Below are 25,235 nucleotides of genomic sequence, written 5' to 3'. Positions count from 1 at the left end.
GAAAAGAGGAAAGAAACCTCCAGCCCTGTGCTCATCCCTCAGGCTGCCTCTGCACCAGCCGCCAGCGACATCTACAAAGTCTTATTTGAGGTTCCTTCTTTTTCATTCCCTCCTTTATTCCCTCACTCTTCTGACCGGGCGTGGGGAGGGGGCCAGGGCAAAGGTGCCTGGGTGCCACCTACAGGAGCCTGTACTTCCAGAATCTTCCTCTTGCTCTGCGGGCCTCAGGCGGAGCCCCTCGTGGGCCTCTCGCTGACTCGGGCTTCTGGGGACCAGGGTCCACCAGTCAGGCTGTTAGAGCGGGCGGGCAGCGCTGCGGGAGACGGGCGCAGTCGGGTGGGGGGGGGGGTGCATGGTACCTGCTGGGAGACCCAGTCGACAGGACCCTCTGCAGGGCTCAGTCCCGGCGCCGACGTGGGGGGGGGGGGGTGTCCCGGGAGGTCTAGACTCCTCTCTCCCTGCCTCCCACACTTGCCTTGTCTCCGCCGGGCGCCTGGGTCCCAAGCGACAAAATGACCTCTGTTCTCGGCGGGTTCTTCCCACTTGTGTCCAGATCCCCCCACCGGCCCCGCGATGTCCGCGGTGGCCGGAGGGGCTCCAGGTCTGGGTCACGCGGGAATGCGGGGAGGGGGCCCGCGGGGAGGACCGAGAAGAAAGCGACCTTTCCAGGGCGCGGGGCCGGCCGGGTGCCGGGCGCTTCAGGTGGGGACCTGCTTATTTCCTCGAGGTGGACGCCGGCGCCGGGCAGAGCCGTTGGCTGACCCTCCCACCGGCCTCGCTGGGCGCGGGGATCCGGGCGCGGGGGTGGGGAACGAGGGGGCCGGGGTGCCGCGGGGGCCCGAACTCCCGGCGCGGGGGCTGGCTCCTGCCGCGTGGCCCACACCCCTCGCCGGACGCCGCCCACACCGCGCGCGACCCTTCCCCAGCCCGGGTCCCGGGGCGGCCGTGCCCACCGCGCGTCCCTGCCGCGCGGTCGGCCCGAAGACCCGGAGAAGTGGACTCAGGCGGGGGGGCGGGGGGCGGCGGCCGGGGTCAGGGGTCGCGTCCCCGGCGCGGGCCGCGCTCCGCCGCTCCGGGCTTTGCCGAGCGCCCCCCGCCCGGCCCCGAGCCCGGCAGCTGTGGGTGGGACCGCGGCGGGGAGGCTGGGCCGGCCCTCCGACGGCGGCGGTCGCACCGGAGCGGGGCTGCGTCGGCGGGAGGACAAAGGCCGAGGTGAGAGCAGTCCCGCCGGCCGGGCGCCGGGCTCCGGAGCGGGGCCGCGGGGGCGGGGAGCGCAGGGCGCGGGCGGACGCGGGCCCTTTCCCGGCCTGCGCCCGCGTGGGGTGGGGGGTCGCGGGAGGGTCGCGGGGCGCCCTCGAGGGCACGTGGGCCCTGGGCGCCCTCGCCTGGTGTGCGCGCGCGCGCGTGCGCCCGTGTGAGATCGTGGAAGTTGGAGAGCGCGCTCCGCGGGGCACAGCTCGGCCGGATGACAATGACGGCGGCGATCCCTCCTTTCGGGGCGTGCGGGCGTGGGTGTCGGCGTGTGTGTGTTTAGAAAGCTGGAGCCCCAGGTGGCAGCCACGTGTCCTCAGCCCTTGGGACACGGGAGAAAATGGGGCTTGTTTCCAGACCGGCCTGGGACGCTCGGAGAGGCCGGTTGCGGGGAGGCGGGGGCCTAGTCGCTGGAGCCCAGGTTTTTGCGTCTTGGGAACAAAGGCTGGTTTCCTGAAGTCCGAGAAAGTGCGTGTGTGCGTGTGTGTGTGTGTGTGTGTGTGTGTGTGTGTGTGTGTGTGTGGCCGCCGGGGCGCCAGGCCGGTGTGGAGGCCGGGGCGACCCGCCATTCACTGGGAAGGATGCTGGGCCATTTTGCTGTCAACCCTTTTTTGATCCCCGGTCGTGAGGACCAGCAGGAAGGAGGGACTAGTGAATTTGTAAACTGAAACTTTTCTTGACTAGACTCTCGCTATAGAGGTAAGTGTCGCTATGGGCATGAGGGGTGTTCTTAGGATATCTTTGAAACGGTAAATGTGTAAATTTCACTTGAAAACGTCGATTCCCAGGGAGAGCATTTTAATCTCTGTGCTTAACACGAGGTGTTAGGAGGAGATCTGGAGAGGTTCTGAGCTTTGTCTTACTTAAATGTTGTGTTAAAGTCGCCCGGTTTGCAGCACTTTGTAGGAAAATGTTATTGGAAGTTTTAAAGGCCAATCAGAGCCCCACCTTTAACTACTTTTCTTAGAATGTCTTCAATCTCCGGGCAGATTTGACGAATTCCTTGTAACCAACCCATTGCTTCCAGAGCACAGGTTTTTGACTGGCTTCAAAAAGTTTGTTTTTAGGAAATGAAAACCAAATTTAAAATGTGAAACAGTGAAGTGAAACCCAGGTGAGGAAATATTTCTGCCAGTCTTTGCACGCTGAAGTCTGGTGCATTTAAAATTTGCAGTGTGGTCTGTGACAGTGTTGATTCCCCACAGGAGTGGATGAGGGGTGCTGCTGTTCATTCTAGAACAAGCGTTCTTTATGGCTTAAGAAGGAAGCTCAGGTGGAAGCTGAATTTCCATCCTGGACTTTCTCATTATTGCAGATGGTTTAAATGGTTGGTTTGTGGTTTAAGTGTTTTTAATTAGTGAAAATAGGCAGTTGGGCCAATACCTTTAATCTTACTGGGTGGGTAATTTGAAGCTATGCTTTAAATATGCGTATTTTTGTCTTGGAATTGAAAAAAATTGTTTTCAATGTTTATTTATTTTTGAGGGAGAGAGAGAGAGAGAGAGAAAGAGAGAGAGAAAGAGAGGAGGGGCAGAGAGAGAGGTAGACACAGAATCCGAAGCAGGCTCCAGGCTCTGAGCTGTCAGCACGGGACGAACCCATGGACTGTGAGATCATGACCTGAGCCGAAGTCGGACGCTTAACCGACTGAGTCACCCAGGTGCCCCTGTCTTGGAATTGTTAACAGGGGAGTTTATAATCTCTTAGAGCCTGTCTAAAGGTTTCTGTGCTTAACGTGAAGGTGACCACTCTGTCTTTCATTTAGTGAGCAACTTATTAACGCCCTATCGTGTTGTAGGTATTTATTCTGGAGCTACTATTATGCTTGACATTAGAAATCCCCTTTTTAAGAACATTGTGTCCATTTTGTGGATTCAGCATTTGAAGTATTTAGCAATTTCAGAGTGTTCCGAGGCCATCTCAAAGTAGGGCTAGTAAAAGTTTAAACAATCAGAATGAGAAGACAGACTGCAGCTTAAAGAGAGAGGGCAGGGCCCCTGCTCCCCTGCCCCGCTGTGCCACCCCCCTGCACCGTGCCCAGGCAGTTATCAGAATCTAGAGGGACCAGGACTTGCAACAAAGACTGTGGCACGGACCGTTCATGCACCAAGTGGGGAAAGGGAGCCTGCTTTTAATAATCACGCTTTCCCAGCCCCCCCCCTCCCCCCCCCCCCCTGTGATTCCTGGGTTCTGGTCCATTCTGGGAAAGGAAGCCTCTAGGGCTTTCGTGGGGGCAACTGGCCATGACAGCTGGCTAAGGGCAGCTCATGGAACTCTGGCCTGGCCATTTCAGAGGGCTCATGGACCTCTAATCTCTTCAAAAAGATTCCAGGCAGTTAATCTTCTCAGCTCATCCACTGCTTAATGGGCCCTCTTGGCTTTTTGGGTCTGTTTCTGGATATACAGATAGATTGCTGTACTTTGAAGCTAATTAAAAAAAATACAGGAGGAAAAAAAAATACAGGAGGGGGAAGGCTATTATAGAAGTAATGTATATTTGTGATATATAATTTAAGAATATACAGAAGAGTTAAAAAAGCAGAAATCTGTGATTCAGATATAATTACTGTTAACATTTTGATGTATTTTTTCTGGTATTAAAACTAAATTTTATATGCTTCTAAACATTGCTCAACATTACATGTTATATGGTATATGTGTTATGTTACTTTGTATCTTTTTTCATTTAAAAGTTCTGGGTATTGGGGCCCCTGGGTGACTCAGTCGGTTAAGCATCCGACTTCGGCTCAGGTCATGATCTCACGGTTTGTGGGTTCGAGCCCCACATCGGGCTCTGTGCTGACAGCTCAGAGCCTGGAGCCTGCTTCAAATTCTGTGACTCCCTCTCTCTCTGCCCCTCCCCTGCTCGTTCTCTTTTCTTCTCTCTCTCTCTCTCTCTCAAAAATAAATAAACATAAAAAAATAAAAATAAAAGTTGATATTGCCTATCATTTCTTTCATATTGTCATTTTGAATAATTTTATATGGTATAAAAAATTCTAATTTATTTGTCTAACAGATTCTTGGTTTTTCCCTGTTATTTCCACTTGATGTCTTTTCATTTTGATAGAACACACATGATGATGGTCATACACATTTCCAAAATGCGACTGCTCTTAGGCAAAAAAAAAAAAAAGTGTAATTTCTGGGATATCCTTTCCCTTTCTGGAAAAGGATGCAGTCTTGCTCAGTTCAGTTAATCTCTTAGTTCACTCTTGTCTCTGCCGTTCATCAGTACCTGTAACACAATAATATGCGTTTTTTTTTTAAATTTTTTTTAATGTTTATTTTTGAGACAGAGAGAGACAGAGCATGAACGGGGAGGGTCAGAGAGAGGGAGACACAGAATCTGGAACAGGCTCCAGGCTCTGAGCTGTCAGCACAGAGCCCGACGCGGGGCTCGAACTCACGGACCGCGAGATCATGACCTGAGCCGAAGTCGGCCGCTTAGCCGACTGAGCCACCCAGGCGCCCCAATAATATGCATTTTATTTACTCCACCGAACGATGGGCTTCTGGAAGACAGAAATGTGCATCTTAATTTTGTGTGAATCACTCTAGTGCTCAGCCAAGGCTTGGCATGTCAAAATATTTTGGGAGGAGGGAAGTACGTCTCAGGGGCCACGTGAGAGACCCCAGGCCTCTCAGAGATGTGCCGTGACAAGTCTTGATCCAACTGGTATCCGTCACCTAGTTTAATAGGAAAACTTTGAACATGTACGGAAGCGGGGGGCCAGTACAACGTTCTCTGTGATCATCATCCAGCTTCGACAATTGTCAACATTTGGTCAGTTGTGGTTGTTTTCACTCCCCCCACTCCCCCCACTGCAAGCCTGCTGGATGTCTTTGAGGTCTAAGACATAATGGCCCATCATACCCCTGTGTTTTTGACGAGGAGTTTACCTAATTTTCCAATGAGAAGAGCATGTCCTCGGGGGCTCAGCAGAAGGCGGGGGTGGGGGGGGGTGGGGGGGGGTGGGGGGGGGTGGGGGGGGTGTTTCCAGGAGGCTGGTGTGACACAAAGGCCGGTGACTCGAGAGTTAGAGAAACTGTCTGACTTGCTCGTTTTTGACCTTGAGAGGGTCGGTTCTCCCTGGGCTCCTGCTCTAGTCTGTCACCTGAGCAGCCTGACCTGGGTAATGTGGAAGATCTTGTCCTTGAACTTTAACTTTGTTCACGATAAGGTCTGTCTTTTAGTCTAAGGGGGTAGTTCTCAAATTGTTAGTCCCAGGACCAGCAGTTTCGCTGTCGCCAGGGAACTTGTACAACGTGCAGACTCTCAGGCCCCTGCCTAGATGGACTCAGAAACCCTGGGGGGGGGGGGCAGCAACCTGGTTTAATAAACCCTCTGGGTGATTTTGATGAACCGCGAATCTGTGAAGGTCAGCTGAGAGTCTATAAGCTCTTTTAAAAAGACAGAGACAAAAACCTGCTGGAAATTGTGCATTTACCTATCATCTGGCTCTGTAAGTCAATCCGATGTCAGACTTCTTCCCTTTGTGCAGGCTGCTGTTAACTGTGGAGTGACTGCAGAATCTTTTGCTGATCAGGAAATCTGATTGGTAGTTACATGTGCCTTTCCCCCCTTCCCCCCCCTCACCCCAGAGAGAGTGCACACACAAGCAGGGGAGGGGCAGAGGGAGAGGGGGAGAAGGAATCTTTTTTTTTTTGTTTATTCTTGAGAGAGAGAGAGAATGAGTTGGGGAGGGGCAGAGAGAGAGAGAGAGGGGGACACAGAATCAGAAGCAGGCTCCAAGCTCTGATCTGTCAGCACAGAGCCCGATGTGGGGCTTGAACTCAAGGACTGTGAGATCATGACCTGAGCTGAAGTCCGATACTCAACAGACTGAGCGCCACCACCCCCCCTCCCCCCCGGCGTCCCAGGTGGTTACGTGTTCTTGACTCAAAAAGATTTGGGAGACGAATTATTATAAAGTGTTTCTGAACTGGGGTGTGTGTAGGCAATTTGCATTAAACACATGGTTGAGGGGTGCCTGGCTGGCTCAGACTGTAGACCATATGACTCTTGATATCACGGTTGTGAGTTCAAGCCCCATGTTGGGCGTGGAGCCTACTTAAAAAAAAATGTTGAAAACCACTTAGTGTGAGGCACCACATTTATAATTACACACATACTTGTGTGTAATTATCTCCCCATGGTTCTTGATAAGTGCTGTGCGGAATCAGGTCTCCTTTGCTCACTGTTGTGCCCCAGTGCCCAGCACAATGGACGGCCCATAGTAGGTGCTCAGTAAATATTTGATGAACGAATGAGCTTTTGTTCTTTAGGGAACTTACAGAACTCTGGTTAGAGAGCCAAGCCCAATACTGATAGAAACAATTCAGGAACAATTAAGGGTTCTGCTTTGAGGTTTTGACTCCAAATGTAGGAGAGTTTGAGCCAAAGGGTCAGTTTCGGATTTGTCAAATAAAAGCGTCTCTTACACGCTTAGCTACGTCTTCAGACTCTGGGGAGAAGTGTGAAGGGCCATACAAGAGAATAAGACAAAAGGAACTCACGCATATGAGAGCATCCCATTGATTCATGACTACCTTTCTTTCGATTGCTCTCAGACACCAGAGTTAGCTGAATAATAATTAGTAGTATCGACCATGTGAAAGTATTATACACAAATTGGGTAAATGTTCAAATCTGTACAAATCTTCATTTGTAAAAATTTAAAAGAGGCTTAGAGAGTTGTTTCCACAATTGAAAAATCTGCAGACATGATGGTCTGGAAAGGTAAGGCATGTTTTAGCAACGTAATCCCATCATTTATTTAATATGTACGTATTTATTGAGTATGTACTATGTGCCCATTGCTAGTATGAGTGCTGGAGGTACAGCAGTGAGCAAAACAGACAGTCCTGCTCTCACGGGGCTGACATTCTAGCAGTAAGATTGCCAGTGAGCCCAGTGCTGTGGTTGTCACTATCATTCTTTGTCTCCATAGAAAATATGGTCATGATTCTTGGGGCCCCTGGGCGGCTCACTGGGTTAAGCACCCGACTCTTGATCTCGGCTCAGGTCGTGATCTCACGCTTCACGAGATGAAGCTCCACATCGGGCCCTACGCTGGGCGTGCAGAGCCTGCTTGGGATTCTCACTCTGTCTCTCTCTCTGCTCCTCCTCTGCTCACACATACACGTGCACACTGTGCCCTCTCTCTCTCTCTCTCTGTCTGTCTTAAAATAAATAAATGAACCTAAAAAAAAAAAAAAAGGAAAATATGGCAATGATTTTATTATCTAAGACCGCAGTCTGGCCACACGTAAACTGTAACGTGTTGCAGTCAGTGGAGAGCAGGTGGACAGGTGCAGGTGTTCTGACAACTCCCCGGAGCTGGGGGGGTACCTCTCTGGCCATATGTGACACCCGCACCCATGGGGCTGACAGCGTCAACCTGTTACCAGGGTGTAACGTGTTTGTAATTTTTTTAAAAAAGTTCTGTGTACAACTTTAAAAAAAAAATCTTATTTTCACTTTGGAGAGAGTGAGAGAGAGCGCGCATGAATGCACAAGTGGGGGAGGGGCAGAGAGCGAGAGAGATAGAGAGAGAGAGAGAGAGAGAGAGGGAGACAGAGGATCCCCAAGCAGGCTCCGTGCTGACAGCAGAGAGTCCGATGTGGGGCTCGAACTCGCCAACTGTGAGATCACGACCTGAGCTGCCGTCGGACGCTTAAGGGACTGAGCCACCTAGGTGCCCCCAATGTATTTATAATTTTTTTTTTTTAACATTTATTTATTTTTGAGACAGAGAGAGAGAGAGAGAGCATGAACAGGGCGGGTCAGAGAAAGAGGGAGACACAGAATCTGAAACAGGCTCCAGGCTCTGAGCTGTCAGCACAGAGCCCGACGCGGGGCTTGAACCCACGGACCGTGAGATCGTGACCTGAGCCGAAGTCGGCCGCTTCACCGACTGAGCCACCCAGGCGCCCCTGTATTTATAATTTTTAAAGTAAGGAATACATAATAACAAAGATCTGGTGTTGCCTCCTTGCATGTACCCTACTGTATTCGCTCAGGCTGCCACAGGAAAATACTGTAGACCGAGTGGCTTAAACGACAATACAAATTTATTTCTCAGGTCTGGAGGCTGAGCTTCCAAGATCAGGGTTCTGACCGGCCTGGTTTGGAGAGGTGACAGTTCTCTTTCCGGCCTGCCAGAAGGCTACCTCCTTTTCTTGTTGTTGTTTCAGGAGTAGAGTTTAGTGATTCATCGCTTGCGTGTAACACCCCGTGCTCGTCGTAAGAAGGCCCCCTTTTTGCTGTGTCCTTACATGGCCGTTCTGCTGTGGGCACATGGGAGGGGGAGGGGGCCCTCTGATGTCTCTTCTAATCAAGATACTAACCCAATAGGATCAGATGCCTCCCCCCCCCGCCACGCCCCCTTATGACCCCACTTAACCTAAATTACCTCCTTTTGGTTCTCTGGAGGTTAGGGCTTCAGCGTGTACATTTTGGTGGTGAAGGTGGGGGCACCTGACCCTTCAGTCCGTAACACCCCCCCGAGATTACCCCTGAGGTGAGCATGCTCAGTTTTGGATCTGCAGTTGGGAGATGGGTTCGCAAGACCACACGGGAGCACCCGGTACTGGTTTGGGGGACCCCGAGGAGGAAGGGTGCTCTTCAGGGTGGGTGAGGCTGGGGCACACATAGGTGACCGCCGATTCTGGCATCTCTAGAGAGATTTAAAAACGAAACCCCATTGGGGCGCCTGGGTGGCTCAGTCAGTTCAGCATCCGACCTCAGCTCAGGTCATGATCTCGCGGTCTGTGCGTTCGAGCCCCGCGTCGGGCTCTGTGCTGACAGCCCGGAGCCTGGAGCCTGCTTTGGATTCTGTGTCTCCCCCTCTCTCTGCCCCTCCCCCACTCATGCTCTGTCTCTCTCTCTCTCTCTCTCTGTCAAAAATAAATAAACATTAAAAAAAATTTTTAAAAACGAAACCCCATTGAATTGCTTGAAAGCCTTAAAAACTTTCTTCTGAGGGGCGCCTGGGTGGCTCAGCGGGTTGAGCGCCCAAGTCTTGATTTCAGCTCAGGTCGTGATCTCACGTTCATGGGTTCGAGCCCTGCATCGTGGAGCCTTCTTAGGATCCTCTCCCTCTCTCTCTCTGCACCCCCCCCCGCTCCCCCCCCCGCTGGCGCTGTCCCTGGCTCTCTCAAAATAAATAAATAAAAACTTAATTTTTTTTTTTCCTCTTGAGTGTGGTTGATACGTAATGTTACATTGGCTTCAGGTGAACAACCTGGTGATCCAGCGTCTCTGTATGTCACGCTGGGTTCACCACAAGTGTCACTGCCCTCCGTCACCTTGCAGTATGGTTACAATGCCACTGACTGTTGAAAGCACTTCAATAACGGAATAGAGTCCTGCGAAGTTGGTTGTGGGCCCCGCTGAGTTTGGCTGCATTACCAAGTGGCAGGCATTGCAGAGTTTTCATTTTAAGTAGTAGGAATTGGCTTCTCTGTGACAGCAGTGCAACTTGGAACCTGGTAGTTACTTAGCTGGACACAGGGCAGTGATCGGTAGTCCCTGCAGAATTCTAGGCTGTCAGATGGGGCGGTTCCTCTCCGTGGTTACCAGTGGGGCGAAGTCCGCGGGAAACAACACTTCCGTGACCGCCGGGGCCCAGGCTCCAGGTTGGGGCCGTGTAGCTGTTAGGTCGTTCAGCCCTCACAACCGCTCTGTGCGGACTAGGCGCTAACATTCCCGCCTCGTATGCAGGAAAGCCAAAGTCCAGGGAGGTTTAGTGACTTGTACAAGGTCGTGTAGCAGGAAGATGCCGTATCAGGGTTTGAACGCACGTCCGTCTGACTATAAAGCTGTGCAACAGACAAGCCGAATCTTGGCCTCAGGAGAAACAATCTGCGTGTCCATTTTGTTAACTTTCCAAGTTTTCATCTCCCTTTCAGGTTAATTTCTACGTGGACTTCTCATTTGTCTGCCATTCGATTCCCCCTTCTTTTGGCCCCTGGGCTGGCTAGAGTAGCACTTTTTTTAAAAGTCTATTTATGTGGAGAGGGAGAGAGAGAGAGAGAGAGAGAAGGAGAGAGAGACTCCCAGGCAGGCTCTGCACTGTCAGCATGGAGCCCAACGCGGGGCTTGATCTTACAATTTGTGAGATGACGGTCTGAGCCCAAGTCAAGAGTTGGTCGCTTAACCGACTGAGCCACCCAGGAACCCCTGGAGTAGCACCTGTATCTCAAGATAAACGTTCTGCCCCTTTCCTTTCTATCGTCTCCCCCTTTTCTTCCTGAGAACCTGCATTTTCTCACTGGCAGTTATGGGGGATTATTCCAGAAACTTCCTTGGTCCTCTTTTACTAAGACATATTTGTTGATTTTGCCTGCAGAATTAGACCTTGTGACTTTTGTAGCTCGAGGAGAGGACCTCTGCTAGACTGTATCGAGGAGGCTGGCTCGATTTTACCTTCACCTTCAAATCACAACCCTTCTCTTGTTGAATCTTGACTGTTTACAGCATCCCTTGGAAGTTAGCAGAGAGGAAAGGTTCTTGGTTGAGCAGAAAGCCAGAAGTCCTGTAGGCTCACATGTCTGAAGGTTAAATTGTCTTCTCAAAATGTTAGTTGGGCAGCAAATTCGACCTGTTTGCTTGATCTGTAAACCCATACTGAATGCTTACTCTATGCCAAGTAATTATATTAGGTGTGGTGTGGGACACACAATGTGTAAGCCGCGGGCCCTGCCCCCTGAGGAGTTTGCAAACTATAGAGATATGAAATATTGTTGCTCTCCTTACTGATGGCTACACACATGATAGAAAATTCTAAAAAAGCAGAATTTGGGCCGACGTGTTTGGCGATTTAGGGAAAACGAATCTGATTGGGGAAAAGTGAGAAGAAATGAACAGTTGTTGACTTTGTCCTAAGCGTAAATACTTTATATATGCCACCTCACTTAATCCTTACTGGGTGAGGAAGAGTGTTGTTCCCATTGTAAAGAGGCTTGGAAAAGTCAATGGCCCCACTCAGGGTTACGTGGGCAGCAAATGGCGGAGAACCCGTTTTTGTCTGGCTCCAGAGTGGGGGTGGGGGCTGGACAGAGCCAGACTGCGAAGACGACTCATGGGGGCAGTCGGCCTGCACGTACCCCCCAACCAAGACCCTTTTCCCTGACCTCCTGTCACACAGACCCATGAGACTTTTGGGGTTGTGGGTTATTTTCTGGATCCTGGAGTGTGGTCCATGGGCCAGCTGCGTCAGCATCACTTGGGCAATTGTTAGAAATGTAAGTTTTTAGGGAACTCCCCGCCCCCCAGATTTTCTGAGTCAGAATTCCGGACGCTGGGGCCCGGGAACCTGTTTTGAGAAGCCCTCCAAGTGAGTCTTACGCGTGCCAGTGGTCGAGAAGCTCTGCCGTAGAGGCTGCTTTTGAACCGCCCTGGCAAGAGGTCAGTGGAAGAGATCTTTGCTCCAGAAGTCTGGAGTCCATTCCGGACACAGCTGCTGGCTTCTGGCTTCCTTCGTCGGCCTTGCTTTTCGATCACGATCCTTCTTCTATGTGAATGAGGGTGATCTGGGTGGTGAAGGTTAATGGGAGCGTAGTTAAGAGCTGGTCATCTGGAGTCATGCAGACCCAGTGTCAAACCGGAGCCCAGCTGCACTTGGGGGAGCCAGTTAATCTTCCCTAGGTCTGTGTCCTCCTCTGTAAAACGGGGCGGGTAATAAATGGCTCACAGGCTGGTTGTAAGAGCTCAGCATGCCGGGTGTCAGATGCTTAGAACATGGTCTCTTACGTAGAAAGTGCTCGTTATTGTTGTTATCACCCGCAGCCTGTCTTAGGCGTCTGGTGTTAGAGGTGCTTTCTGGGGGGCGGGGGTGGGGGGTGCTCATTTTTCAACATCCACACCTCTCGCTCATTTCTGTGGTGATTGCACTGGGTCGTTCTATGACTCCTTGGGAAGAGGGTCCCCCTGCGTGACACTGAGTGGTCTGCATGGGAATCGGGCCGGTAACGTCATCATCGGCTCACCTCGCCTCTTTTTCTTTAGCGATGTTGCTTGTACGTTGCGTTCTTTGAACATCGCAACTGGGAAGCAGGTGGGTGGTTTCGTGCAACTGGCTGCTGTTGTGTATTAAGCCCCCGCTTTGTGCCAGCATTTCGCACAATCCACGGGCCTCGCCACGGCCTGGGAGTGTAGGGACGAGGAAGCGCGTTTCACACATGGGTAGACTGAGGCCCAGAGATTTACCTGCTAGGCAGAGGCAGAACCACGTGGAATTGCTATTCTCGCGGGTCAAAAATGGTGTGATATATTGGCAGCTTTCTATGGTTCGACCTAATCACAGAATTATTTTTCACAAACATAGAAAAAAAAAAAAAAACAGTCCCAAGGAAATAATCGTATTTCTTCTGACCCAAATATTACCCAAAAGGACACTTAAAAAATCGGGGATACGTGCACTTTGCGGAGCCCTTCACCATACGGTTCATTCAGATTTCACAACCGCCTTAGGAGGGAGGTGCTATTGGCATCATTCTCCTTCTACAGAGGGGGAAAGTGAGGCACAGAGAAGGTAAGTAGCGTGTGCGAGGCCACATCCCCAGGAAGCGGCAGAAACAGAATTTGGACGCAAGCAGCCTGGGCCCAGGGTCTGAGCTCTTAGGCCCATGTGCGTTGTTCTCTTGCGTCCCAGGTAGGATAAGGTGCTTTTTTTCTCGAGTCAGTGGGATTTGGGCGAGCCGGGAAGGGAGGGCCTTCTGGAGCACCTCGGGGGGTCTGTGCTAGGCGCCCTGTGCACCCTGTCGCGGAATTCTCACGGCAGCCCTCTGATGTCCTCAGCGTCGCCCCGTTTCACAGACAAGGGAAGCCCGGCCGGCCGGGAGAGGTGATGGAAGTGATAGGCAGAAAGCGATGGGGCGAGATTTCACACGTCCCGGGGGCTGGGTGTGACTGCAGAACCCTGTCCATCCTTGTCCTTGTTCTCAGGGATCCAGTTTCCTTCCAGAAAGCGTCCGCTTCCCGCTTTCGCTCTGTTGAGATCAGGCGCTGGCCACACTGTGCAGTGCTCTCGATTCACAGGGAGGAGGACGGCTCTCAGGTTGGGGCCGGGGTCGCCAGGAGGATCTTCTTTCAATTATGTGGTCACCATGGGAGGGAGCAAAGATGATGCCTCGCTGGGGATTTTAACCCCCTCAGTTTATATTTATCTGCGGTCGTTTGCATGGCTGAAAAGGAACCGGCTCAGACTTGGCCCTCGGTTGCTCCTTCCAATCGCCGTGGCGTGAAGCCCGCAGATTCCCAGAGGGGCCTCTCTCGCAGAGACAAAGGCCAGGAACCACACCTGCCTGCGTCTCCTCCAGCCCTGTGGCCGCGCTTGAATATCTGATTGACAAAGGGAGGAGTCTGGACGAAGCATCCTCTACAGCTCAGGTGCCAGTAGAAGTTGCTAGCAAGAAGAATATAGATTTTTTAATGCTGGTTTTTTAAATGCTGATTGAATTAACATTGTAATTTTGAGATAATTGTAGATTCACATGTAGTGGGAAGAAGTAGTACAGAGCTCTCATGTACCCTCCACTCAGTGTTTCCCAATGTTAATCTCTCTCTCTTTTTTTAATGTTTATTTTTGAAAGAGAGCGAGCGAGCTTGAGAGCATGAGCAGGGGAGGGACAAAGAGAGCGAGGGGGACAGAGGATCCGAAGCGGGCTCTGTGCTGACAGCAGAGATCATGACCTGAGCTGAAGTTAGATGCCTCACCGACTAAGCCACCCAGGTGTCCCCCAGTGGTAACATCTTGCAAAACTATAGTACGGCTGTCACCGCGGTGATACAGTCAAGATAGGAATTGGTCCATTCCCGCAAGGAGCCCTTACGTTTCTCTTTCAGGGACACAGCTCCTGCTCTGTCCACTCTTGTCCCCCCATCCCTGGGTCCCCACAATGCAATCATGGGTCTGTTATCCCGTTCTATAATTTTGTTGATTCACAAGTGTTTTATAAATGTCATCATACAGATCGTGATCTCTTAAATATTTTTTTCTAATGTTTATTTATTTCCGAGACAGAGCATAAGCAGGGGAGGGTCAGAGAGAGAGGGAGACACAGAATCCGAAGCAGGCTCCAGGCTCCGAGCTGTTACCACAGACCCCGACGTGGGGCTCAAACCCACAAACCGTGAGATCATGACCTGAGCTGAAGTCGGTCGCTCACCCGACTGAGCCACCCAGGTGCCCCCAGGTCGTGATCTCTTGAGGTTGGCTCCCTCCCCGTGCCCACTTAGCACGATTCCCTGGGAATTCGCTTGGCTGTTTTGAGTATCAGTAGTTCGTTCCTTTTTATTGTTGAGTTACCTTGCAGGCTAGGGATGTACAGCAATTTATTTGACATTAGCCTGTGAAAGGATATCTGAATTGTTTCCAGTTTTTGGCTGTTATGACTAAAGCCAGTGTTGACATTTGTGCACATTAGTGTAACATTTTGTGTAAACATGAATTTTAACTTCTTTATTTAATTTCTTTCTTTCTTTATTTTTATGTTAGAAAGGGAGAAGGGGAGAGGGGCAGAGGGAGAGAGAGAGAGAATCCCAAGCAGACTCCACGCTCGGTTCTGAGCCCCACGTGGGGCTCCATCCGGTGATCCCAGGATCACGACCCGAGCCGAAATCAAGAGTCAGATGCTCAACCGACTGAGCCACCCAGGCGCCCCTTTTTCATCTTCTTAATAGGGTCTTTTGCAGAGCCAAACTTGTAAATTAAAAAAAAATTTTTTTTAATGTTTTTATTTATTTTTGAGACAGAGAGAGACAGAGCATGAGCAGGGGAGGGGCAGAGAGAGAGAGGGAGACACAGAATCCGAAGCGGGCTCCAGGCTCCGAGCTGTCAGCACAGAGCCCGACGCGGGGCTCGAACTCACGGACTGTGAGATCACGACCTGAACGGAAGTTGGATGCTCAACCGACTGAGCCACCCAGGCACCCCCAAACTTTTAAATTTTGATGAAATCCAGTGTATCAATATGTCATTAAAAAAATTTTTTTTAACATTTATTTATTTATTAAAAAAAATGTTTTTTTAAGTTTATTTATTTTTGAGACAGAGGGAGACAGAGCATGAATGGGGGAGGGTCAGAGAGAGAGGGAGACACAGAATCCGAAGCAGGCTCCAGGCTCTGAGCTGTCAGCACAGAGCCCGACGCGGGGCTCGAACTCGGATTGTGAGATCATGACCTGAGCCGAAGTCGGACGCTCAACCGACTGAGCCACCCAGGCTCCCCTATCTGTATATCATTTTAAGGATTGTGCTTATGGTGTCAAATCTAAACGCTCCTTGCCTTGCCCTAAATCGTGAAGATGTTCAGCTGTGGCTTTTGCTTTCAGTTTTATATGTTACGTTTTACACATAAGTCAGCGCTCCACGTTGAGTTGTATCAGGTGTGAAGGTTTAGGGCAAGATTCATTTCTTCGCCTGCGGGTATGCAGTTGTTCCAGTACTGTTTGTTGAGAAGGCTATCTGTCTTCGGCTGAATTGCTTTCGTACTGATTTCTTTTAAGATTTCAAGAATTGGTGCTTTTTATTACCAAGTCAAATTATTTGGGCCACAAAAGGGCCTAAAGTTTGCACAAAAAATTTGAGATACCGATACAATTTTAGGCTTCAAGAGATTCCCTAAGGACAGTTCAGCTCAGGAACACTGTAGGTCCGGACTTCCTGGCAGTTAGGTGGGGGCGTGAGTCATGGCACAGGGAATCTGGGCGGGTGGTGGGAGGCTGATGTCCTGGGGAGTTTTGTGCAGCTGGGCGGCCTTCCTCTCCAGGGAGGGGTGGTGACGCTGGGTGTCCTGGGTCAATCTGGGGCACGCTGACCTTGGGGGTGGAGTTGGCCTTGTGGTAGGCATGGGCATGACCGGGTTAGGCTCCCACTTTGTCTTCTGTGTCAGCTGCAGGCCTGCCTGGTCTCCGACTGATTTCAGCTGTCAGCTCCTGTGAGGTCTGCTGGCCTCCCCCTGTGGGCTTCCAGCAGCTGGCTGTTCGAAACCCAGTGTGCAGGACACAGCAGAACTCAAGTGCGGCTTTGGAAGTGTGAGTGCACAGATTTAAAAAAATGCTGTTACTGTTTAAAAATGTTTTCTGTTACACAAACGTGTTCATTGGAGAGGAGGTAGCTAGCACGCTTAAACAGCATTTATCTGTAATCCCCAGGCCCCAAGATAATCCCTGTAAACACAAAAGTATTCATTTTGGAAGGAAGATTATAATAGTTATTGTTATTTTTGCTCGTTTCTTTCAAAAACTCCAGTCTCCAGCTGGGCCATAAAGACACAGAGCTGGTTTGGAAAAAGAGGGAGAAAAAAAAATTGTTTTCTCATTGGCTGGAAGTGGAGAGTTGTGACATTGCTGACCACAAGGCCCACGTGGCCCATGTGGGATGCCGTGGTCAGCGGGGGGCGGGGGGCACGCGGCCCTGCCAGAAGGTGGGCGCAGGGGGGCCGGCTGCAGCCAGGACTGCGAGAATGATCTTTTGTTTCCACTGTTCAGCTGTCCAGGATGACGGCTGAGGACGTCTCGTGTCTAAACACTGCTATCTGCCTCTGTCCTTTGCCCCGAGTGTCTAACGGGTCTCCCCACAGGGAACCCCGGAGAGCCGGGTCTCCATCATGCTATTAATTCCAGGCAAGAGCTGGTCAGTCGTATTTGCCTTGACCATTTACCTCGGTCTCTGTGTTTTGTTCTGAGGGATATTTGTCTACTTAGCCAGTGAAAACACTAGAAAACCTTTTCTCTCACATTTCAAATGTTATATGAGTTAACTGCAGAAAAACGTATAAAACACAGACAGGTGCAAAACAGAAAACTAATTCCTCCACCTAGAAATAAGTTCTTGTTTTTAAAAAAATATTAAAATACATTTTTTTAATGTTTATTTTTGAGACAGAGACAGAGAGAGACAGAGAGCAGGGGAAGGGCAGAGAGGGAGACACAGACTCTGAAGCAGGCTCCAGACTCTGAGCTGTCAGCACAGAGCCCCATGGGGGACTCGAACCCGTGAACCGTGAGATCATGACCTGAGCTGAAGTCAGTCACTTAATTGACCGAACCACCCAGGCACCCCTGTTTATTTTTATTTTTAAAAAATGATTATTTATTTTTGAGAGAGAGAGGGAGGGAGAGAGGGAGAGTGAGCAGGGGAGGGGCAGAGAGAGAGAGGGAGATACAGAATGCGAAGCAGGCTCCAGGCTCTGAGCTGTCAGCACAGAGCCCAACACTGGGCTTGAACTCACGGACCGTGAGATAATGACCTGAGCTGAAGTTGGACGCTTAACTGACTGAGCCACCCAGGTGCCCCATAAGTTCTTGTTTTTTTAAGTGTATATGTATATAATAGACATATTACCCAGACTAGCATATATTATACATGTGATTTTCCTGTAGATGTACAAGGACACTTTAAGCAGGTCATTACTGTAAATATCCTTCCCCACAAATTTTGATAGTTGTGTGCTATCATAATCCCTTTTTACACAATTTCTTTGCATTGTAGAAACATTGCTTTAAAAAAATTAAAATGGTACAGTTGCCTTTTCTGGTTAGTAAAGAATTCTTGCTGTAGCTAAAAATGATCTGCTTTGGTAACAGGAATGTTTCAAAAGTATCATTCAGGTAACATATTGTTACTTTATTAAAGTGGTTTTGGCCGCAGAGAAAAGGGAACCCTGAGATTTGGGGGAGTTTTGTGGAGCCGCTCCAGGGCACCTGATGTCTTCAGGGCAGGGAGTGGATGCTGGTCAGACTTCTGCCCCCCACCGGGCCCCTCTCTGGGAGAAGTCTGGCCAAGGGAGACAGCAGGCAGGTCCCCGGCACATTTCCCTAGGCCGGCTTTTGGCTAAGAAACAAGAGAAGGTGTAGAGAGTTCTGGCAAGCTGCCGTTGGATTTCTGTGCGAGCCCGAGATGCCAGAAGAAGGAACAGTGGGCGAGCTGCCAGTTCACTCCCCATCTTCAGCTGTGATGTGACTTGGGCTGGGCCGGAGGTCCCATCTGAGAGGCACAGATCCTGCGGGGACGAGCTCTGCCTTTGTGCCGTGTTGCCGTCACACGTCACGGGTGCCTCCGCGCCCTGCTCGCCCAGCTCCTGGAGGGCGGGCACCAGGGCTCCCTCATCCCGGCACCTGCCGGACCGAGCAGGGCGCCCCAGCCTCCTGGAATCGGCCAATGAGCTTGTTCAGGTTTTTCATGAAGGGACCCTGTTTAATCAGGGGTGCGCCCTACCGACTTCGCGTTTATTCGTTTACGTCCTGAGCATCTTTGAGTAAATTGCCGCAGGGGTGACGAGGTCCAAAAGGATGTGCCTTGGGGGGGTGGTGGGCATCTCAGTTCTTGGGGAGCGGGATTCTTTCCATGATGGGGTGTCCAGCATTTTAAGACGTTTCCTGTTTATCTCTGTATTCCTATGACCCGGTTCCCTCTAGACGGAAGGTGGTTTTAGGTTCTATTTTGCAATACGCTTTTTAGGAAGATAATCTTGAGATGTGTCCAACTGCAGACGCGTAAGTGCCTACTTCTTGCCAGGTCCTCGCTGCTTTTTATCTTCAGGAATCCTACTCCTAGGGTCCCCTTTTTATTTCTGTTTGCGCCGACCTGATTTTTAACTTGTTAGAGCCCGGATTTCTGTTTACGTGCACAGAACTAGGACAACACAGAGCCTTGCTCCGTTCATTTATGTGCTCCTTGAATAAAGGCAACGATTACACTTAGGAAAATATTTACCGACCACACACCTCGGACCAGATACTCCGTCTCTCCTCCACCTACGTTGTTATCTTCATCTAGTGAAGGCACATAGGAGGCCGAGTGAGTGCATAATTATTGTAACAAGCCCGTGAGGCAAGTTGTATCGTCTCTGTCTCATAGTTGAGGGACGGAGGCTGCGAAAGCCACGCTGATGGGGTCATGCAGGGGGAGGGGTGCGGCTGGCGTTCACACCGAAACCTGTCCGGAGTCAAGGCTGTGTTGGTGCCCCCGGGCTGTCCTGCTTCATTGCCAGTGACGGAAGAGAAGGGGCTACGGCAGACGTTGATTGGCGACGAGGACCGGTTTTCAGAGGATGGTCGTGTGGGCGCAGGAGATGCTACCCTCCCTGCCTTAGCACCCCTGCTTTGGATACGGGTTCCTCGTGTGCCCTAGGTCAGAGATGACCTCCCCAGTCCAGATACCCTTATGGTTTTAAGATGTCTGAAAGACATCATTTACCTTTCCATGAGTTTCCTTAGAATAGTGGCCAGTTTTTGTGGGGAAAACAGAACTTAAAAAACAAAAAAAGGATAGTGGCATTTCGGGTGTGACTTTGGGGGAAAGAGCACCTGAAAGCCGGTGGCAGGTTCCTGATGTGGCAGAAACAGAGAGTCACCAGAAAGCCAGGAAATGTGAGTCGGTTTAGCAGCTGCTGCTGTCCATTATCTGGAAATTCTCTTTGGATCTTGATATATTTCACCGGAATAACCATAACATTTCCTTCTAGCTTTTAATTTTGATTTGGTGTTATTTTTGAGATGACTCATCGAAAACATTTCCAAGTCTCTATTATTTTTCACACGTTTCGAGAAAGGTACACCCACATCAAGAGGGTGATCAATAATAGACAAAGCGCCAGAATATTGATCCTGTCCTTGAAATCTGGTAGTAACAAATCAATAAATGATAACAAATGGCGACAATGTTCGCACTTGCTTGCACACAGATACTGGAAGAAAAGTAATAGGAAAGTATGCCTTAATAGCTATGCAATCAGGGAAGATGATTACGTTCGGTGTTGGCAGACCTTCAGGGGTGGTGCAGGGAGACAGAGTGATTTGCTTACGGTCCTACAATGAGAAAGTGACAGGCTGGCATTAAAGGGATCACTTTTTAACCTTTTTTTAAAATTGTTTTTTTAACGTTTATTTATTTTTGAGACAGAGAGAGACAGAGCATGAATGGGGGAGGGTCAGAGAGAGGGAGACACAGAATTGGAAACAGGCTCCAGGCTCTGAGCTGTCAGCACAGAGCCCGACACTGGGCTCGAACTCACGGACCGCGAAATCATGACCTGAGCCGAAGTCGGCCGCTCAACCGACTGAGCCACCCAGGCGCCCCTTAACCTTTTTTTTAAATGTTTTTTTTTTTGGGGGGGAGGGGGGGAGGGACAGACGGAGAGAGAGAATCCCAAGCAGGCTCCACGGTGGGGCTCTGACGTGGGGCTCTGTCCCACGGCTGTGAGATCATGATCTGAGCAGAAATCAAGTAGGACTCTTAGCCGACTGAGGCACCCAGGGGCCCCTCGCTCTTTACTTTTATTTGTTTCTAATTTTTGCTGGAGTACAGTTGACACGGAACGGGACATTAGTTTCAGGTTGTACAACAGAGTGATCCAACAAGCTACTTTAGGACCGTGCGATTCCATTACAGTGCTGTTGACTGTGTTCCCAATATCCTTTCGTCCCCATGACTTCCTTTTCCGTAACTGGAAGCCTGTGCCTACTGTCTCCTGCATTCATTTTGCTATCTTGGGCTCCTGGCAATTATCGGTCTGTTCTCAGTGTTTAAAGGTCTGATTCTGCTTTTTTGTTTATTTAATTCACTTGTTTTAAAAGAAATATGTTTAACATTTATTCATTTTTGGGAGACAGAGAGAGCACAAGAGGGGAGGGCAGAGAGAGAAGGAGACAGAATCCGAAGCAGGCTCCAGGCTCTGAGCTGTCGGCACAGAGCCTGACGTGGGGCTCGAACTCACGAACCGTGCGTGAGATCGTGACCTGAGCTGAAGTTGGACGCTTAACTGTCTGAGCCACCCAGGCGCCCCTGTGTTTTAGGCACCACATATGAGTGAAATTGAACGGTAATTGTCTTTCTCTGTCTGACTTACTTCACTTAGCATAAGAGACCCTCTAGGTCCGTCCATGTTGTCACAGACGGCAAGATCTCATCCTTTTTAATGTGAAGGCATCACGTTTATTTATTGTTATGACAAATATTTGTTTAGCAGCCGTAGTGTGTCAGGTACCAGGGACAGACTGGTGAGCCAAACACACATGGCCCCTGTGTGCACAGGAGTGCCGTTGAGTGGGGGACAGAGACTATCAGATGACCCCTGAATGGGCAAGGAGGAATGTCCTTAGGTGGGAAGAAAGTTCCAGGAGAGCAGCACAGCCTGATCTAGACTGGGACGTGATCCGAAGATAGTTGGCAGTAACCGTGAGGCTGTGGGGGAGGGCGGTTTGCCCTGACCTGGGAAACTGTGAGCATCCAAGGGCACGGCCCGTGTGGCAAGTGCCTGCAGGAGGCAGAGGGGTGCGGCCAGGTGGGGGCCTGCCTAGGCGGACCTCTCAGGGTTTGTTAAAGGGTGAGAGAATCTCACTGCAAAGCAATGGGAAGCTGCTGTCGGGGTTGAAGAGGGTAGGTGGGAGTGGGGTGGGTGGTCGGGTTAGTGGTCTGCCTCCCAAGCTGCCTCTGAAAACCTGAGGCTCCCTGTGAAGCTTCCTTCCCGGCCTTTGACTGTCCAGCCGGTGGTTTTCTAAGCTGGCTGGCAGGTGGCCTTCCTGGGTCCCCCCCCAGTCAAGATTTATACATTGGTAGGAGTCAGTATAAGCTTTTCTGGGCCTTAGCCATGACTGGTGTTTCCTTCGTGTCTTTCCTCAAATGCCAGATTCGTAGCATTGCAGGAATTTGGGGCACTGAGGACCGTTCATGGGGTGACCTCCCTTCTCTTGCTTATCCACGCGCTCCCCATTTGGAAGTCTGGCAGAGTCCTCGTCTCCTTTTGTTTTTTTAATTTTATTTTTTACCTTTTAAGATTTTACATCCGAATTAGCATATTGTGCAACAGCGATTTCAGGGGTAGATTCCTTAGTGCCCCTCCCCCATGTAGCCCATCCCCCCTCCCACACCCCCTCCAGTAACCCTCAGTTTGTTCTCCATATTTACGAGTCTCTTCTGTTTTGTCCCCCTCCCTGTTTTTATATTATTTTTGTTTCCCTTCCCTTATGTTCATCTGTTTTGTCTCTTAAAGTCCTCACATGAGTGAAGTCGTATGATTTTTGTCTTTCTCTGACTAATTTCACTTAGCATAACACCCTCCAGTTCCATCCACGTAGTCGCAAAGGGCAGCATTTCATTCTTTTTGACTGCTGAGTAATACTCGTGTGTGTGTGTGTGTGTGTGTGTGTGTGTGTGTGTGTGTGTGTGTATTCATCCATGAGGGACATTTGGGCTCTTTCCAGACTTTGGCTATTGTGGATAGTGCTGCTATAAACACGGGGGTGCATGTGTCCCTTCGAAACGGCACACCAAAATCCCGTGGATAAATGCCTAGTAGTGCAATTGCTGGGTCATAGGGCGGTTCCATTTTTAGTTTTTTGAGGACCCTCCATACTGTTTTCCAGAGTGGCTGCACCAGCTTGCATTCCCAAGAGTCCTAGTCTTCTAAGAAACCCTCCCTGTGTTTGCAGACATTCTCTGATCTCTTTTGTCTCCTCTGTTTGAAGCTTATTGTTCAGACTACAGAAGCAGGGGAAAGGGTATTAAGGTAAAGCACTGAGGCGGGCAAGCCTAAGTCCTTGCTGGCCGAGGAGGAAGGGTCTGCTTTTCACTCCCCAGCTCTGCACACTTCCGTGACCCAGGTGCTGGCAAGCACCTGATACGTGACACACGCATCCGGAGAAAAGCCACGGACTGCTCCTTCCTTTGCCTTCCTGCCTTTCATAGATGCTGGAATTGACTTCAGACTTTCTGACTCTCCATCCACTCTGCCAGCCCCTCGGGTGAGAGACAACGCCCGTTTCCTCCCCTCTTCTCTCCCTCTGTTGTGGGTGGGGGACTGGGGGTTGGGGGAGGGGAGGCATCTGTGCAGCGCCCCAGGAGGGGCAGGCCGGGATTCCCTTGCACGAGCAGAGACAAATGAGGCCACACACCATTCACGTCCTGAGTCCTGCTCTTAGACGGGTTACAGCGGCTTGATCTTTGGGCACAGATGTCTTCTCAAGGCTATCGAGTGGATGCCTGATTGCAAGATACATACCTGTGTCCTCACCTTTGGGGTCACTTGGTGGACTAAATGCATTTTGTCCTGAAAAGGCCGAGTAGGAGAGGCTTGTGGGCTCACATGTAATGGCCCCACTGTCTCCCAAGCCTGGGTTTGCTGGGGTGGGTTTAGAAGTAAATAAAAATGTTCCCCGGAGGTGTGAGCATGTGCACTGGGTACCTGTACATGCAAGAAAATGTTTTCTGAAAATGTAACATGAACACGTGTTGCTGTGGATTTTCTTCCATATTTGATTCCTTAGTTTGGCACAGTTGGGAATTTGGGGTTAGGCGGGATTTAGTCGCCGACTTCCTGGGCCTCTCTGGGTGGGAATTCTGTCACCTGGAAGATGAGGGTGAGACTGGGAGGTTGGGGTCCCGCTCAGCGATGCCGTCCTCTGGCCCAGCGGTAGTGTTTCCTGCTGCAGCGCATCAGCCAGTGCATTCCTCCTTCAGTCTTGCTTGGGTGTAGACGGTGGGGTTTGCTATCGTTGAGAAGCATGGTTTGAGATGGGGGCGGGACACATAAGCAGGTAGTTAACACAGAGCGAGCAGAGGGGGGGAGTGGCCACGCTGTGCGCAGAAGCTTTTTCCGGCGTTGAACCTGTGCCAGTGGCCCAAGGGTCACCAGCCACGCTTTCTCATCAGTAAGGCCAGTGCAGGTAGCCGCTGCCCAGGCCCGTGAATCAAAGCTTCTCTTCTCATGATTGACCTCCTGGGCAGTCCTTTCCGCACACCCTTCCCGATCGATGGTGTTTTGTTAATTGCGTGATGGGAAACCCACGGTGGCAAATGGACAACACTAAGGGTTTCGCTGGTGTATTATGTTTTCACCAGACCAGACGCCTTTGCAAGTGGTTAGGAATTGGGGGTGGCTTTGTCCACGGGAGATGAAGCCCTCCTCTCTCCTCCCTTCATTTATTAAAAGCTTGTTATGGTTAAGCATTGGGATACCTGGTGGCCAGGAAAAAAAGAATAAGGCCTGGTCTTGCAGTAGAAGGAGGTAAAATACCACAAAGGTATCGTGGGAATGCAGGAGTGAGGAGCGCTTTTGGCTGGAAATGTCATGGAGAGTTTCATGGAGGAAGGTCATCTGAGTTAGCACTTTTTTTTTTTTTGTTTTTATTTTTTAAAGTTTATTTATTTTGAGAGGGAGAGAAAGTGTGAGCAGGGAAGGGGGCGGAGAGAGAGAGAGAGAGAGAGAGAGAGAGAGAGAGGATCCCAAGCAGGCTCTGTGCTTGAACCTATGAAACTTGAGATCATGACCTGAACCAAAGTCTGATGCTTAACTGATGGAGACGCCTGGGTGCCCCCTGAGTTAGCACTTTAAGTTAGCACTTGGGACAGGTGAAGAGAAACACACATTCCCGATGGAGGGAGTTGTACCAGCACACATCTGAAGGTCAAGGTGTTTTGTTTTGTTTTTTCTAAAATTGAATGTTGAGTATCTTCAGTTTATCTAGTGTCAACGATGATGGAGTCCTCTGGGTCTCAATTTTCTTTTCTTTTTTCTTTCTTTCTTTTTTTTAAAGAGAGAGAGAGCAAGAGAACAGGGGAGGGGCAGAGAGAGAAGGGGAGAGAGGATCGGAAGCAGGCTCCGCAGTTCAGCGCAGAGCTGAACCCGTGAACCATGAGATCGTGGCCGGAGCCGAAAGCAGACACTTAACCGACTGAGCCACCCAGGCATGGGGTCTCGTTCTCCTATACAAATGAGGTGGTTAGAGTCGGTGACTGTGACCACGTCCCCTTCGGGCAGCTGTTGGGTCTCCGATGGGCAAATGGAGACAGAGCAGGTGGAACCAGGATGAGGCCAGCCCTGCTGTGGCTGCTGCTGCCACCGCCGCCTCCCGGGCATCTGGTTGTTGCCAGGTGCCCGGCACAGCGCTGAGCTCTTTATACCTGCTGCTTGCACTTCCGGCAGAAAGCCTAAGGGCGGGACTTCATCAGCCCTGTTTCACGGATGAGGTCGTG

At 50.5% G+C, this 25,235-nt stretch overlaps 1 protein-coding gene across 7 annotated transcripts in view; it reads left to right on the top strand.

The window, feature by feature from the left end:
- Window positions 1–1,158: 1,158 nt before the first annotated feature.
- GREB1 (growth regulating estrogen receptor binding 1) overlaps window positions 1,159–25,235 on the top strand; it is a 145,288-nt gene continuing 121,211 nt past the window's right edge. For 5 of the 7 annotated variants that reach the window (XM_042933660.1, XM_042933658.1, XM_042933652.1 and 2 more), the window contains exon 1: window positions 1,817–1,950. The gene's annotated coding sequence lies outside the window, so the exon portion shown is untranslated. Of the gene's footprint in view, window positions 1,213–1,816; window positions 1,951–25,235 lie in introns of those variants that run through there. The other 2 variants (XM_042933657.1, XM_042933653.1) reach the window with 2 other exon arrangements.

This window comes from Panthera leo, chromosome A3 (assembly GCF_018350215.1).
Source record: "Panthera leo isolate Ple1 chromosome A3, P.leo_Ple1_pat1.1, whole genome shotgun sequence".
Lineage (NCBI taxonomy): Eukaryota > Metazoa > Chordata > Mammalia > Carnivora > Felidae > Panthera > Panthera leo.
The sequence above is the reverse complement of the archived record's forward strand: the minus strand, read 5'-3'. Positions and strand labels throughout refer to the sequence as shown.